This window comes from Molothrus aeneus, chromosome 1 (genome assembly GCF_037042795.1).
Source record: "Molothrus aeneus isolate 106 chromosome 1, BPBGC_Maene_1.0, whole genome shotgun sequence".
Taxonomy (NCBI): domain Eukaryota; kingdom Metazoa; phylum Chordata; class Aves; order Passeriformes; family Icteridae; genus Molothrus; species Molothrus aeneus.
This window is the reverse complement of record NC_089646.1, coordinates 64,589,222-64,606,647: the sequence shown is the minus strand read 5'-3', so window position 1 is coordinate 64,606,647 and position 17,426 is coordinate 64,589,222.

Below are 17,426 nucleotides of genomic sequence, written 5' to 3'. Positions count from 1 at the left end.
TGGCTTTCCAGTCATTGCACAAACTTCTGTATTAAGGCCAGAAAAGCAACATTTGGCTGTCCCAGAAATACTTGCAGATGTATTTAGGAGTTCAGCTTTTTCAGCCCAAGGGGAAGACTGATGACATTGACAGACCCAAAACCAAAATCTAGCTTTTTGGTCTAGCAGCAACAGCAGGTCTTTGAGGACTCAGAAAAAATCCTGGTTTGTTTTTTTTTTTGTTTTTTTTTTTTTTCAGAAAAAAACCCTAATTTTCCATGCCTATGTCTCAACAAAAGACAAACTTCTTGCATGTAGGTACGGTTCATCACGCAGCCCTTGTTTGTACTGCTAATTCAAAATATCTGCAGTACAGTTTTTGACCTACTCTGACAGGCTAACACATCCTCTTCTGTAAAACCAGAAGTGAAGCTGGCCATTAACAGATCAAAATATATCCTCTAAGCTATGCTACAACATCCTACTACTGTATTAGCACCCTCAATTTATGATGGCAATCCCAGTAAAATTCAGGAATAAATACAGTTCTCTAGCCCATTCATTCCTATAACTGAACTGTATCACTAACACCATAACAAGGGGAAAACATCCCCTACTATTGGAGTATAATTCCTCAAAACTCAGTTTTACCTTACATCCCTTCTAGCATCAGACCTTTTTCTGCTTTTGTGGTCCTGACAGAATCTAGGGTATGATTTTTCCAGCCTTTAGATTCCTAGGAATCCTTACCTAAACCCCAGGGATACTTCATCATTTGCAACCTCCTCTAGTCCATTCAGTCCACTGTCATCAAGCCTTTATTTTTGCATCACATAACCTGTGAAAAACAGGCCTCCAGCTCTTGGATGCATGATCTTATGACCTAACTGTGGCTGATACAATTCTATTAGCACCAGGCTATCTACTCCTTCAGCAGCCCTCAGAAATAAAAATCTTTTCCAACCATATCTCAGTCTTAATCATCACTTTAGGTTTACCCAAAGAGAAAGGTGACCTCTATCATATGGAAATTAATTAAAGACCATTTGAACACTTTAGTGATCAGGAATACATTGTATACTTCTCTCCTATACCATATGTTAACTCCAGATTTTGGGCTAGTCTTAGCCCAAAGGAGGTTACCATGTACAGCCTAGGAAGGGAGTTCTTTCTGATTCACCCATTGTGAAAATATTCTGGACTGACTGGGGTTTGTGTCTTTGTGGTAGGGCTGGGTTTCTCCAAAGCCTGAAGAGTGAAGATTATCTACAGAACCTGTAGGTCCCACAGGAAAATGATGAATCTGGATGAATTCAGATGAGGATTAGCCTGAAGTTAGCTTGAGTTGATGGGATAGTGTTTACCTGGCCATGCTGGATGTCTGGCTAAGTTTACAGTCAGACTAATGGATTTTAAGATTTAAAGGCATGGACTGTACAACATTTATTGTGCTGAAGGGAAGTCTGTGAACAACTTCACTGGTGTCATTTCTCCACTTGCTTAAGATAATATGTATTTTGGTGTATTTTGGTGTTTTGAGATGGATCAGCTGGCTGATACTTATTGCTAGGGATCTGGTTGTGGCTTCGGAATGCAAGTGTAGCAGAAAGAAATGTATTCCTATATGCTGCATATTTTGCAGGAATGATGCCACTGGTGAAAGTGTGGCAGTTTGGGAAAGAAGTGAGAACATGTGGAAGAGGAGTGTAGAGCATTCCTGGGAGAGATGTGAAACTGATGTTCCTAAACACATGGAAATTTGGAAATTGAACCAGGGTTACCCATGTTTTGGTAATTACCACAAACAGCAGATCACTGTAAAAGAGCAGGATTGTTCCTGTAGGCAGCTATTTTGGCCTTTTCAGGATCTCAGTTTTAAATCAAAGTAGAACATAGGCACCCAGCTCCTGCTGCAGTCTTATATATTGCTGGGAATCTCTCCTAGGTATGGAGGTATTGTTGCTGAAGGGTATTGTAGCTGCCAATTACGTTCTATGTAATTTTAATGGTTTTAAAATATATATCTGAACCTATAAATGAGAAAGTGATCTAGTGTTTCATTTGGAACCTAGTAACACAGCTTAATCGGAGGAAACCCCAAAAGCTAATCAGTCACAATTAATTGGTTTTACTCAGAGATTTTGTGTTTTTGCTGTCGAGGTAGGATAGAATAGACAGCTTTCCAGTTTACCAAATGTTGCCACTCAGTGGTATCAGCGTAACTGTAATATCATGCTTTTTATTTATTTATGAACACCATATGCCTGTCATGTTGGAAACCAATGGATGTTGTGTGTTCATCCATTAGGTTTCTGGAAGCAACAAAGACCTGTGATTATATTGCACACCAGTCATTCTTGCTAGTGCTTTATTTCAGTGAATAATTGTGGTCTTCAGAACATTCACTGCACCATCAATTAAATGCAGCTGGAATTTCTATATACGTATACATCATATACATATACTTACATGCACACTTTATTTGCTAACACTATTATTAGAATGCCTGGGGCAAACACCACCATGATTTGTTATGCAGGGATGAAAATAAAAGTAATCCTTTCTCTGTTAACCTAGCAAGACTATCAGTTGGGTCAGTGAGACATTTCTGCTGAAGTTCCATAACGCCATAGCTCTGTGAAAGCATTTGGCTAATAACATTAGGCACAGCTTTGTCTGCTAATCTGTGCACTTCCACCAACCACATCCCATTACAGAGGAGAGCAGAATGTCTAACCTCTGCTCTGCTCAGTGTGTGCTACATGGGTGTTAGTTTGACTTTGTCTAGGGAAGCATAAAGTAGGTAGTACACTCATGTTCCAACAGATCACAGTGAGGGAAACTTAGAAGTCTCATCATCTTCTCACTCTTCTTGATGATCTACAATCTTTATCTAGGATAAGTTCTTGAATTGTGAATTTCTGCTAAAAGTTTCCTAACTGGGGAAGCTTCCACCACCTCTTTCCCGATAGTGTTCCTATTATAACAGATTTCATCATAGGATTCTTTTTTTCCCCGAAACCTATTAATATTGCCATATTCCAAAGTCCCCTTTGTTACAGTATCAGAGCTCTAAACCACATGAACTTCAACTATGAAAACATCCTTATTCCCAATTAAATCACCAAATGTCAACCACCAGGTGTAGTTTCTGATGGGAATATTTTTCTCTTTAAAGCACAGTGGAAGAGGTGATGCAGAATTTCAGTGATCCAGCAAACAAAATTCAAAGCTTGTGTAACTGTAGATTAAAGACACATTGCCTATCTGTAGGAAAATAATAGGCATGTCAGGGGAAGCAGGGGTGAATGATGAGTGAAGCCAGAGGTGGAAGGCATCAATAAAAGTTACAATGCATGTCGTGTTTGTAGGGGAACATAAGGAAAAGGTATGTTAGGAAATAAAACCCAAGGGAAAGGGTTTATGAATACCAAGTCATGGGTACACTGAACAGTGCTGGCCAGTGCTACAACAGTTCAGAAAGTAGAATGAAGCTGGTGCCTGGTGTGAACTGAAGTTGTCCTATGATGCTGTAATGGAGGGAGCGCCAATGCCAGAGGCTGAACCTGCAAAATCACAAAGCTCTCACACCCACCATGTGACACACTCAGGGTTAGAAAAATGATTCTTAATGTTGACAAAAAGCAAGGCAGTTGTGTCAGGGAAGCAATAAACTGGGATTTGCAGACTAGCTAAAACTTAGAAATTGGAGTGTGAAACACCTGAGTCTCATGCTTACCTGTCCTGAGCACAGGCAACTAAGAGACAGACATTTGACAAATCTGCAAAATCCCATTGGTGTTCTGTGTGGTGTGATAGCTGAATGACTGCCTGCTAAGCACACTCCTGTGCATCTTAAAAATGTTGTACACCCACCCCACCATAGTGCCCAATGGGAAAACCAATGCTTGGACCTGTCTGCTGAGCCATATACACATAGTCTGGACTGATAAAACACAAAACTCATTACTTACTTGTATTTTGTATGCAAAAGAAGAAGTCTGGTACAAAGAATACTGTTGAGAAAAAAATTCTCAATCAGTCTAAACTGGTGAAGCACTGCTAAAAGCAAAGAAATTAAACCAAATTTCATCAGGTTGCATCTGACCTGCAGTCAAATAAGTGGGGGGGAAACAAATATGGGGATGCTGGTGAAAGACAGCCACTAAACCGTCACCAGTTATTATTACAAGGGATTAAACTGGCAGTCGACAAGCTGTATGCCAGACATCAGCCTCATAGAACTCTGCACATCTCTTAGCAGAAGTAGGTTAGTAGAAATGAAATGTGGATACACGGATAGAAATGCAGAGAAGAGCTCATTCAAACATGCTTCAGCCCCTTAGTCCTTAGTGAGAAACTGATGACATGAATGCAGCTCTGGATTCAGGAATAGCTGTGTCAGTGGCCTCGTGCACTCTCAACCCTCCAGAGGAGTGACTTGTGCTTTCCTGTCAGAGAGCTGGAAGGTTCTAATTTATGGCCAGAAAATACCACATCCTCATTTGTCAAGTTCAACCCAACCCTTTGGGTTTTTTTAAAGGACTTAGTTTTTCTTGTATTGCTTGTACTGGGGAAACTGAGTTTGCAAGAAAATTTGCTTTCACCTCACTGCTTAAGCAATTAAAGTAGATTCCAAAATGTTCCCTTGACTACTTTTTCATTAAGAGGAAAAGAGAGGTTTCGGTGTTCCTCAGCACTCACCCAGGGATGTCTGCTAATCATAGCATAAGCAAAGAAGAGAGAGAACTGCTCCAGAGAACTGTCCTCTCCTTTCCTTTGGAGGTATGTGGGGCACAAAGACATGTAGAGGAAATGCAGATGAATTAGGTTTGTGCTCCATCTTCTTCTCACAACATCTTTTGATAGGGATGTGGAGGACTTCTTCATGTTGTGACTTGGACAATCAGATTAAAGCTTGAGACTTTCTTTGCAAGGGCTGAAGAGAGGATTTAGGAGGGAAGATGGACTTAAGCTGGAGGTTATTCCATTTATGCGCTGTTGTCTCTTTGGATAGACAGTGTATTGCCAGTCTCACCCATCCTGTGCTCATGAGTTGTGCTGTAGGAGAAAATAGTTTGTTTACTAGCTCAACCATGTTTTCTGATCCAAAGATATCATGTTGCTGTCAAGTATTTTTAGTCTGTGCTTCTTACTATCCAGTTTACTTTGCAGTCTTGGTTTCTTCAACTAAAAATAGCTGCAATATAACAATAGCTTTTAGGTGGTTTCACTTGTTGGATTAGATGTGATTTGTTAAAAAAAAATAGCAGCCTGTGATGGCTGTTCAGTGCCTTCATTCCAGAAGGACCTTGAGGAGATTTACTACCCTGCGCTGAGTCTCACCACCTGCTGCTGCGGTACGGCCAGTGCTCCTCTGTAACACAGCATTCCTCTTCTTCAAGGACTGTCAGACCACATTATCTTTGCTGCTTCAGAGATATTTTTTTTCCCCTCTCTGTTGTCTTTCTTTGGTAGGTAGGAACAAGGTAAGTTAGAATTTGGCCCAAACACTAAAGTGGAATAACCCTCCATGCGCAAAAGATCGTGGAGGCTTTCTTCGCCCCCTGCCAAAAGGTCAGGATCTCTGTAGTATGATCCCTGGGTAAGGTGACACCTTCAGGTCTACAGTACTGCTCCCGTCTTCCTGTGATATCCAAGCAGAAGTGACTCAGAAGGGAGGAGCTCTGCCTGCACTGAGTCACCACTACTTTCTGCATTTACCTTACAAATTTGAAAGTCAAATTCTGTCAAAAATTTACCTGTAAGTTTAACCTGTAAGATTCCAGCCCCAAAGGCTACAGATTCAAAACTATGCAGCAGGTTGGTTTTTTTATTGTTTTGTTTTGCAGAATAAGTGGAAGTTTGAGCATGTTACCGCTTGAGTAGCGGGACTTTCGTCAGTGTAGCATCTACGTACTTATTGCTGCAACCCAGTAAGGTAATGTGAGGTTTCTAAGCATTCTTACAGCCTTTATTGTCCTCAGTTGGAAAAGGCATGACTTTTGCCTTTAAAAAGAAGTAAAAAAACCCAACCAACCAAACTCAGGCTTTGTCATGAGAATAAAAATAGTACTGTTTGGCTGGTTTGTCATGTTTGTCCCTTAGTCTTAAGTTTCACAGTTCATATAAGGTGTAAGGTTATGAAGTAGGACACAGAAAGCATGTTGTGCTCTAATGCCTCCATTTTCACCTCTAGAAAGGACCTTTGCTGAGAAAATACAGTGAGTGTGTTAACACTGTGTAGAAAAGATACTACATTGTTCTTTGGTAAGCCATGTAGAAGGATCAAATTGGATTTAATTCTACCAAAGAATTAATGTGGCTTTGAAAAATGGACCAGGCAACATGAAACAATTAAAATTTCATATTAGTTGCATATAAGAATCAGGTATAGTGCTTGGATTTTTTAAGACACAAAAGGCAGACTGTATTTTGAGACCCAAGATAAGCATCTTGCCTAGCCAATTAGCATTCGTCAAAGTCTGTTAATTTTCACTGAGGTTTATAAATTCGTTTAAAAATTAGAGTCTGAGCAATAATTTTTCTGAGATTTGCTCAATTTACCAAGATCTGTAATGAAGTATGAGGTGACATGAAGAGATCAGCCCACTTGCTGACTTGATCCTGCACATTGTCTTTTCACTGGGAGCTGCAAGTATGTTGCCATGCACTGTGTCCCTAGGGAATCTGGGGAAAGGTAAGGATATTGCATCTGCTGCAGGCAAGTGCGGGGGACCTCAGTGGGTCGGTGCAAAACTGACTTGCTGTCTGATCTGTACATATTCTACCATTTGAACAGGGATGGACTAAGCAGGATTGCCTCACTTCAGAGCACAACAGTCATTTAAGGGTGTAAAATGCAATATCATTAAATCAGAATTAGAAGGAACTGCATTCCTGCACAGTGATTTTACTATACTGGCTTGCTGTCTACTCTCATACACAGAATGTCATGCATTCCATATTAAAAGCAGGTATATTAAATGAAATAATGAGACACCAACATCTTCATATTAAAGCATTTTTTTAAACATCCCTGGGAAAATTCTTGGTCATTTCAGTCTATCAGCTATTTCCTTGGTACTTATTTTTCTCTTTTCATCTTTGAAACTCAATAAGGAAATAAAATACCAACATAAATAAATAAAGAAGAGGGTTTCTCAACACCAATAAGCTAGACAAAAGAAACGGAACACTAGAGAATGTTTATTTATTCATGACATCTTCATGAATGCCATACTTTGGAGGGAATGGGAGATTTTTGTTCATGTTTGACTCTCAAGCGTGTTAACAGGTTTTATTAAAATTGGATGGGTGGGAGGAGGGCAGCTGGCTTGAAAAAAATAGAGACCCTAAATGCAACCAGATGAGAAGTTCATGAGAAATACTAGTGAGTAAGAAAAGTAATTTAAATTTGACGTTATATTCAGGAGATGGAAAAATATTTTCAGAATCTTATTTAAATGGAGGAAATCTTTGTGAAAGGATGCATAGTTGTGTATTAGAAATACAGCTTGTTCTGGAGGATTTGTTCCGTTCTCCTCCCTCTTCTGTAAAGGCATCCTTTGTAAGTTTATTGGTTTTGTCTGTGCTGTCATCCTAATAGGCATCTTCTGAAACATGTGAAAAGACCCTAGAAAATAATAAAGAGTTCCTTTTAATGAGTTCAGTACATGCACAAGTGTTTTCAAGATCTCAGAGTATCTCTGTGGTTGAGATCCATACCGCCTGTCTCTCTTTGTGATTGTTTTGAGTTAGTGTGTAGCACAGGGAGTTCTGGCTTGGGGATTCTCTGTACTGCTGTGACCCTGGATGCATCAGGAAAACAGTCCTAAAAGTGAAATTCAGGGATTATGTAACAGTTTTCTCATCTCACTGACTAAGAATTGACAGCAAAGTACGAGAAGATAGAAGGAGGGAAAAACAACCCCCTGCACTGGCAAGGGTATAAATAAAAATTTCAGATCAGTCCCCAACATGTGACATTTCTCAGAGCCCTGACCTTGCTTGCAATATATTGTGTAACTTCTCTTACCACAGAAGCTTAGGGACTCAGGCGGTGTCCAGCAACCTTAAAATCTACATGTAGCAAAACCATGCTGCACCTCAGATCAGATCCAAGGAAACAGTCACTAGAGTCTGTCTGCTGTTTGTATGGTCTGTCTAATGTCATTTCAAGTTATCTGATAGCAGCTCTTAAAATGCTGGCAGTTTCCATGCTGTTAGGCAAATGAGGCTTAGAAGAATTAACATATATATATATATATATATAGTCAGTGAAACAATACAGAGCAATATGCGGGCTTTTCATTAAGTGGGCTTCTTTGTAAATATTTTTCTCTCCTCAGGATTCCTTTGCATTTGTTTACATTTACATTATTCTTTTTGAAACAGCATGTGCATTAGAAAACAAATGTCAGATAACCCTGCATTGCAGTTGTCACCCCACTGACAAACAGCCACACTGAGGGCGGGGGTACCCTCTCAATGCAACATAAAGGATCCCAGATTTTATGAATCCCTCACCCATGCCCAGGGGGAGCATGAAGACATTCTTTAACATAAGACAAGTCTAGTAGCATTTAATTTTACTAGGAATATTTGCTTTAAGACACTGTATGAGTAAAGAAGATAAATATTATGCCAAAATCCAACTGCATATTCCCAGAGCAACCTGGCCTAATGCGCTGGTACTGCTGCTGTGGGAGCTGATGTGGGTGAGAGGTCATCAGTTTCCTTTGCTCTCTTTGCTGTATCCAAAAGGTGAGTTGTGTCAGGAGGGGCTTGGAGGCTAGAGATCAGAGGGAAAGAAGTCATGTCAGCTCCAAGTATTTTGTTGCTGATTTTCTAAATACCTCATTTCAGCTATAGCTCCTTTGTTAGCATGAATTTCCTGCATTGATAAAAGAGAAGAAAAACAACCCCCAAATTTTGCAAGTCAGAGGCTTGCTGAGCATATCCTTTGCTCTGGCATCTCTGTATGGCTTTGCTGCTGTTTTGGTTGTGTGGAGGGTGTGGCTTGAGCTTTACAAACCTAATGCCTCTCTTGCATAAATAGATTTCTCCAAAATATCACATGATAATTATCATAAATAAATAAATGAATAAATCTACACTGGAGAGTGACCTCAATCTAAACCCTCCCATCTGAATTGGCACAGGTAACTGTGAAGAGTTACTTAATAATCAATATTAACAATTTAATCATCTGTATAAGATTGGCAAGGTCAGGTGCACTGGGAGACACAAAGGCTGATTTCATGAAGAGCCATGATTTATATCACTGTTTAAAAAAGGTGTCAGCTCCCACTGAACCTTTTCCCTTGAGTGGGGCAATAGAAGCATGGGTACTTTTTTGCCTCTTGCCCCAGTGCTAACACAGATTCTTGCACAGGTGATAAGTGAACAAACTTTTCTGGCAGTCATGGCATGGAAAAGATCACTTCTCTCTACCAAAGAACTGCTTTCATGAAACTTGTACAATCTTGACAATCTCTGAGGACTGACCTCCTTTGCTGCATTTGGTGGACACTGCCAATGGAGTTGTTAGTTTTTAAGCGAAGGAAAAAAGTAGGTGGACTGACTGCATACCTTTGAGGCCACTGATTATAAAAAAACCAGGAAAGTAAAACCGGAGAAGAAATACAGACCTGTCCTGGAAATGCCCTCTAATTTAGCAATGGACAAGATGGGTGTTTGAAACTATCTTTGAAATGTTGCTTTATGTACTCATGGAAAAAAAAATAAAAGCGAAAACGAGCTCAGACAACTCCTTGGTGTTTTTGAGTTCCACCAAGTGCAGACAAATTCACAAACTCCTCTGAGAAATCTACAACCTATCAAAGACCCAATCCACAAAGCATGAAATTTGCAAAACTCCAAGGAGGCTGTGGCCAGGTTGGTGAGTTCAGAGACTATGTGCATGAACAGGACATGATCTGGACATTTCCAGCATGTACTGCATGTAGAGCCTAACTTTTGTGATTGACATGGCCAGAAGTATATTTTGCAGGTGGGGTCTGGTGAAGTGTGAGCACCTTTTATTTTCTGTTTTTGTTTAATATTGACAAAGGAGTCAGCCAGCACTGCCTGTCAAAAACAGCAATTTGGTTTGTGGTGGTTTTTCTTTCTAACCTGCTTTGAGCTGTTGTTGGTGGTGAAGGGATCACTTTTATATCTGAATGCAGAGTTACAGCCTATGAAATTTCTCATATATTCTCATATATTCTGAGTCTAGCAGAGACTCACTCTGTACCAGGGAGGCAGGAGAGCAATAAGAAGATGGGAAAACAATGAATTTATTTTTCAAGTTCCTGATATTTTTTCCAACTAGTGTAAAATATTTCTGAAAAGGGACCTTTGTCTAAAATACTTGAACGTTACATTTATTGTTTTACTCTGTAAAAACACATTTAATACAAACAGGCAAACAAGAAAAAAAGCCTGACAACTTTTGCCATTGTTAGGAACATGGGGATGCCATTGCTGATTAGAAGCGAAATTACATCCAGAAATATTTGTTGCCATAGTGACCATATTTCGTTGATTCCTTTTTCTGCTGTACAGATCTGATTTAATTATTTCAGATATTTATAAATAGCTTCCCGTGGGGCCAAAACTAATGGCTTACAAAGTAAAGTGCAAAGACTTTGGATTTGCAGCACAGTATGGTCAGATGGAGACCCCACTTAAGCAAAGCAGTCAATGTGAGCACATGGTTTTAAGCACCGCATCTCTTTCCAAAGAACTGCACGTGTGCTTAAAATCATGCATGGGCTGAAATAGTCTGCTGCAGCTCACAGCAGATAGTGAGAATTTCTATTTTAAACTGTGTGGTTTGTTTTGATTTAACTTTCATAAACTTCAGTGGAAATAAGTCCTTAAGTAGTTACACCATTAGTCATACTAGGAGTGGCCATTTGCTTACTCAGTAGTTGCTGTGACCATTAGAGAAAATATGGGCATATACACCTTTCATGGTTTCATGTTCCTTCCTCTAATCCTCAGCCTCTCTGAATCGTCCTCTGCAGCCCTCTTTTCCTTATTTTTGTTTATTCTAGTGCCACGGAAATGGTTGAAACACATGCATGTTACAATTGCCTAAAAGGGAATTTTTCTGTAAGTCTGCAAGCTGAGTATGCAGTATGTGTAATCTCCTATAGTTCAGGTTCCTTCAAGAGGAAATGCTCTTGAAAGCTTCATCATACTCAGGTGCCAAAAGTCCTGCAGCTACTCTTCATTGTTGGCTTAGAAGATGAATTCCACATCCTTTGACTCTGTATTCTCACATGTTAATTCTGCCTTTTCATGCAATCACAGTCAGTTTGTGTGAGAAAGAAGAAAAGGTTAAAAATTTACAATTCCTGCTGCTTTTCATAGGTTTTATCCCCTCCTGTAAAGCATGACATATGCAACTGGTTCTCTCCCCATTTGGCACAACAGAGGGCATTAGAATGTGGTCCAGAGTGATAGGATTGCAAGGGACAGCTGAATCTGGAGAAACAGAAAGGGAGAATTCCAGAAGCAGCTTAAAAATTACACTGACATAAAGTGCCATCTGCAAAGACAAATAATCAGAAAACTGGTTGACACCTCTGACATCATCTTTATCCATACTACTTCCACGTATTTTCAGAACATAGTTTATATCAGATATTTGACACCTTTCTAACCTTCTGCACTCAGACTTTCCTAAAATATGCAAATTTGCATTGCAAATCTGTTTTTGTCAGAATCCAGGTGGCATCTTTGCAAAAAAAGTCAGGTTTGGGTTTTAGTTTTTAATGCTCCTCAGCCTCCCTGGGGTGCCAGTCGCACTTCCTCCCGCCAGAAATTGTATGGTATTTGCAACTTTTTTAGACTTATGAAGAGTCAAACTCCAGGTCACTCAGACTACATACAAAGAGAGGACAAGATGTTCAGAATTCACTCTTTCACCTGCTCTGTGAATCCACAGGAAACAGTCAAGACATCCTGAGACTGTAACTGAAGGCATCCCATGGCAACACCTGATCTGCAAATGCCCCTCTTGAAGCTGTGCTGCTGGACAGGAGAAAGGTCTCTTCCTGTGACGTTTGTTTTGGAATATTCATCAGCTAAGGAGGCCTGGTATCTACTTTCCTTACTTACCATGTGTGTTTGTGGGCAGCTTGCCCTCCATTTTACCCTGCTGAAGTATTCTGGGATGTGCTACTGTAGTTCTCTGCCATGGAGTGGCTTTTCAGGGAGGAACAGCGGTCTTCCCAGAGCTGGGATTAAGGCTAGCAAAGAGGGCCAAAGCTTGCTGTGTCATGGTCCTTGTGTCTCATGGGACCAAGGGTAACAGTGTCTCCCTCAGCAGCAGGTTTCCTGGGATAATTACGTGATAATGGTGAGCTTTTCTGTTCAGCAGTCCTCACTGTAGTTTCCTCTCAGTACAGTTGCATTGAACTTAGTGGGAGATTGTTCAAATAAATAAGAAGTGTCTCAGATTTTAACCCAGTAAGTTCCTGTCTTAGAGCAGCAGTGTCATGACTAAGAGATTATTTGTTCTGGTGCTGTATTTAGTAGAGGTTTGTAACTTTTACATATCAAACCCATGCAATTAGTGGGGAAAGGAAAAGCCCTCTTCTATGCATCTCACAACACCTCTGGGTGAGGAAGGGCCATTTTGTGTCAGAAGCTGAAACAGGCAAAATCCAGTAAAGGAGTCAGGGACCGGCATTCCTGTGCCTTGGCAAAACCAGAAAAGGAGATGGGGGAGAACCCTCAGAGGAGGATCAGACAAGTACAGAAGGATTAGTCTGTGATATACTGTACAAGGTAACCAGAGCTGAGCCTGGCAACAGGCAGCCCCCAAAGCACGGCTCCAATGCTCTGTGTGCAAGGGGCTGTTGTCCATCAGCTCCAGCATGACCCTGCACGGGCTGTTATCACAGCTGTTGGAAACTGTTATGTCAGTGTACCCTTTCAGTCTCTTCAGGAATAGAAGAAGCGGTGCTCTTTTGGATTTTTTAATGCCCTGCTTAGTCTGGATCACAAGTTAGTGAGACATTGATAATTTTAACCCTGTACTATAGAGGCCTATTTATTTGTATTCCTGGGGTGAGCTTTTTGTTTCTGGCAAACACTTCCAGAGCAAGTTTATGCAGAAAAGAACTGGAATAATTTATCTTTCCTAATACCTTTATCTTTTTCTGCTAAACATTGCCATGTTATCACCACATTTTTTTAAAATAATCTTCTTCTGTAGGAAGTTTCCTTTTGGCACTGTGTCATTTTTTCCCCAATAATTTTGTAAGGCACAGTGTCAGTTTGGGTTTTACTTTCATTAAAAATGCACTACAATTTGTGCTCTCAACTTTCACAAATACACCGTAATGCCAATTTTACAATTGAGTTCCCTGCTTTTCTAGCCCTGCTGCTGTTTGATTTTCAGAGAGAAATGGAGAAGCTAAATATTTATACAAGGGAAACTGTATTTGCATAATCAATAAATGGAAAAAGCAGAGAAATAATTCCACCTCTGCTCTTTAAGTTTCAGTAATGCTGCATGTAAGCTGTTTCAAAGAGAAGTTGTACCCCTGTCCCAGCTGCAGCAGACATCCCTTTAACTGCTTGTACTCCTTTTAGACTCCTTTGCATAAAAGAAAAACTCCCATTGTCTCTCAGAAATTCAATATAATATGGAAACTAGATAGGTTGGGTTGTTTTTTTTTAAATAAATGTCTTCTGCCCAACTTTAGTATGGCAAGGAAATTTGATTATCACTTGCTGACAGGTATGCAGGTCATGTCAAGTGTTTCTGACATGTCTATTTTAAGTTAAGCTACAATTTGTATTTTGATTATGACAGAGTAAAAATACTTGGACAACAGATAGTCTTTGCCTGTGAATGAAAATTGGAACATGCAAGTTGTGGTCAGACAGCCTTCTGTTAGGGAGATGAGGCTTTGATTGGGTCACTGCCCAGAGGTGCTAATTAAAAATAAAGAAAGAAACAAAACTCCACATCACCCTCACTCTCTTTGAAACAAAAACATCAGAGCAACACAGGAGAAGTAACATGAAATGACTTGTGAAAGGCAACTAGAGATTTTTCTGCTCGCCCATTTTGGGAAAGTGATGAAGTATCCATCTTCTGCTTAACTGTCTGTTTTATTCCACAAGCCTGCATTTCTGCAGCATTGCAGGATGTTTTAAGAGTGAAATACCCTGTGGGTCCTGGCTCCTTTGGCTCTCATCAGTGAGTAAGTCAGCCACAGTCAGCAGCTGGCACCCAGAAGGAAGCTGGTGTGAGGTCAGGAGCTGGAGTCCTAGCTGGCTTGCCAGTGTACTGGAATCAGTCACCCCCTTCATTCCTTTGAGACTCAGCAGCAACAGGATCACTGCACAGCCCTCTGCCAGTCCCCAGCTCTGAAACTGGGGGTTGTGTCTCGGTGTGGGGTCTGTAATGTTAGGAGCAAAATGGAGAGCCCAGTTAGAGGCCATTTATCTATGCCAGTATTAGGAGACACGGGCTCAGAAGAAGTGGAGTCCCAATTTGGCTAACAAGGGCACTAGACTTGAGACTAGTCCTCAATAGAACAAACTTCAAGTGTTGCTTTCCAAGCAGTTGTCATGTAAAGTCTGGAAGCAAGGAGTGTGTTGGTCAGTATTCAGTTCTCTCTTTTTGGAAGCAGACTGGTTCTTGGAAGAAAAAAGTTGTCAGAGGATAAGAAGAGGGGGATGCTGAAATTTTGCTGGATTCAGTGTCTGTTTGGTCTTTATCCAGCTCTGAGCTCAAAGGCAACACTTGTGATAATGCATTTTCTTCACCATAGAGACAAATGCACCTCCTGAGGGAAAAAACAGTTGCTTTGACATTTCAGGCTGGGAAACCTGTCCTTGACACATGCACAGGCCCTGATACATGGTGTCTTGGCTTTGCATGCTTACGGCTGTCTGGGAGGTTGGCACCGTCCCTGTTCAAAGGCAGTGGCATGCCAGCACTGCAGTGGTGAGGTCCCCAGCAGAGATGTTTGCACTGGGAGGGCAGCAGAGCATGGCGAATGCCATCTCTGTCATAGGAGAGGATGTTCCCTGCATTAGCCGTGGCATCATGCACTTGCTCACCCGTGGTAACGTATTTATGTCAGCAAAATCCCCAATGAAACAGGGGAGAAAAGAAACGGAGCTTATGTTATGTTGTGGCTGCCAGCAGTCACAAACTGCACTGTGGCAGGAAGCTGAGTGTAAGAATCAACTGTTTTGAGACTTCTTCTAGGAGCTGCAGTCTTGATTTGCAAAGCTGCCAAAGACCCGCAGTGCTTATGCTTTCAGCTGGATGGGGGAGTCATTCTGGAAACCTGTCCAAGGGATTTAAAACCAAGCCCCTGGCTAGTAACAGCACGGCATGACTAAATATTGGTGTCTAAAGGAACAGATAGCACAGAAAAATGACTGGGCACAGAGGTGACCATGCTGGAACATAAATCATTAATATGAGAGATAAGGTGAAGGAGAATATTGGTATTCTACAGTATTACCCCAGTGGTTCTGCAGCCATAGTCATCATTTCATAGCACTGGCTGGCCAAGACTGTGTAAAAACTCAACCCAAACAAATGTACTCTTGGCTTTAGTGATGAGGCTCTGATAGTTTTGCAGAGTTCAATACAGCCAGCTTTACTGCCTGTCTGTGCTTCTTCACCACGATAATTCTCCTTCAGCAGAGTAAGTGCTTACTGACTATCTGATTATAGAGCTGAGGTTATGGGCTCATAAAACCAGAGGACACTAAGAGATGATCTCTACATGTGACAGCAAGATGCACAATCACATCCAAACACAAACTATGCCATTAGTATTACTTACTTTTAAAGCACCATTATCCCTGCATTGTTCTCTCTCATTAACAATTAGTCATGCAGACCCTTGAGAACTTTAATATGATATCCCTACCAGCTCATCAGGCAAATCTCACATGGTTGTGATGTTCCATGCAAGATTTATAAGACGGAACTGGCTGGATGTGAATGTGGGAGTAACGGTCCATAAGCAAATGTGACATAAAAAGAAGTCAGCCAGGAATGCTGCCTACTGAACTCAGAAAGCCTAGCTGTAGTGGGAGTGCTGTTATTTCAAAATGGCTTTCATGTTTTGGGGTGGAAGGGAGTCATTTTGTCATACGAGAAGAAGCAACTGCATAATGTCCATGGTATTTACACACTGGTCAATGAAAGTCAGCCCTTGCTTTTGAAATCGTGTAGCTGTATGCATTTTCTATTTGAATGCTGTGTTAGGAGAGCCTGTGCTCCTCCACTCCCTCCCCCTTCTTTCCCTTCTTTTCAGCAAAAAGAGACCTCACCAACAAAGAGAAAATAGATTGAAAGCTCCTGCATCCAGGCTCTTTCAAGCAAAGCTTGAGAGAGACTTTGGCACATAATGTCTTTAACATTATGTTCACTGCCCTTAGAAAGCAATAACCCAATACATTCTGCTGGCAGTTAGCAAGTGCAGTGATTTCAACACAGATGAGAGAAGAGAGGACAAAGAAAGAATATGCTTAGAGCATCCCTTTCACTATGAACCTAGGGGCCAGCTGGAGTGTTTACAAAGCTCTAAGGCCAGCCAGCAGGGAGTTGCAATAATCTAATTTTAATTATGTGACAAAAGCATGAAGAATCATTTCAAGGGCTAACAGAGGAAAATGGTTGCAGCCTGCCAATATTCCTTAGATGGTAAAAGAAGACAAGTTAGCTCACAGAATTTAGTTGTTTCTCAAAAGACTAAATGGGATCTATCACAACTCCCAGCCTGCTGTTGTTAGAGAACAAACTGGTTGCCAGAAAAAGGCTTTAGATGTCAAAGAAAGTTCCCAAGAGGCATCCAGGAAAAACAGCAATACCTACGCTCCTCTTATTAAATAAAAGATATACTCTCCCAGCAAGCAAGCCAAGTCCCATCATCATGTGACACTGGCTGATATGAAATGCTGTGTATACAAATATACGTATATTATATATATATGTACACTGGGTATAAATTGATAGATCTTTAATCCGAGATCTCCAGGACCACACCAATAAAACAGCTGTTTTTGCTGTTCCAAGCAAAGCACAGAAAGGGAAGGAAAGGGAAAGGGAAGGGGGAAGGGGCAACAGGCAAGGGGGAGAGGGCAAGGCCCAAGTCTTCCTGCTTTGCACACATCCCAGCTTTTTGGCAGAAAAGGAGTGCTGTGTCCTGACAATAACAGAACAGAGAGTTCACAGCAATGAGCCAAATAATTCTGACTCCACTGCACAGAGGGTCGCAGTGACAGTGTAGGGAAAACAGTGACATTTCATGCTACCAGAAGATGAATCCATAGGTAGTTATTGTAGGATTTTCTTTCTGGATGAAGACTGAATCCAAACACTGAATACAAGACTATCCTTAATTTTATTTTTCAGTAATACTATATGCTCTCTTCATTCTCTTTAATTT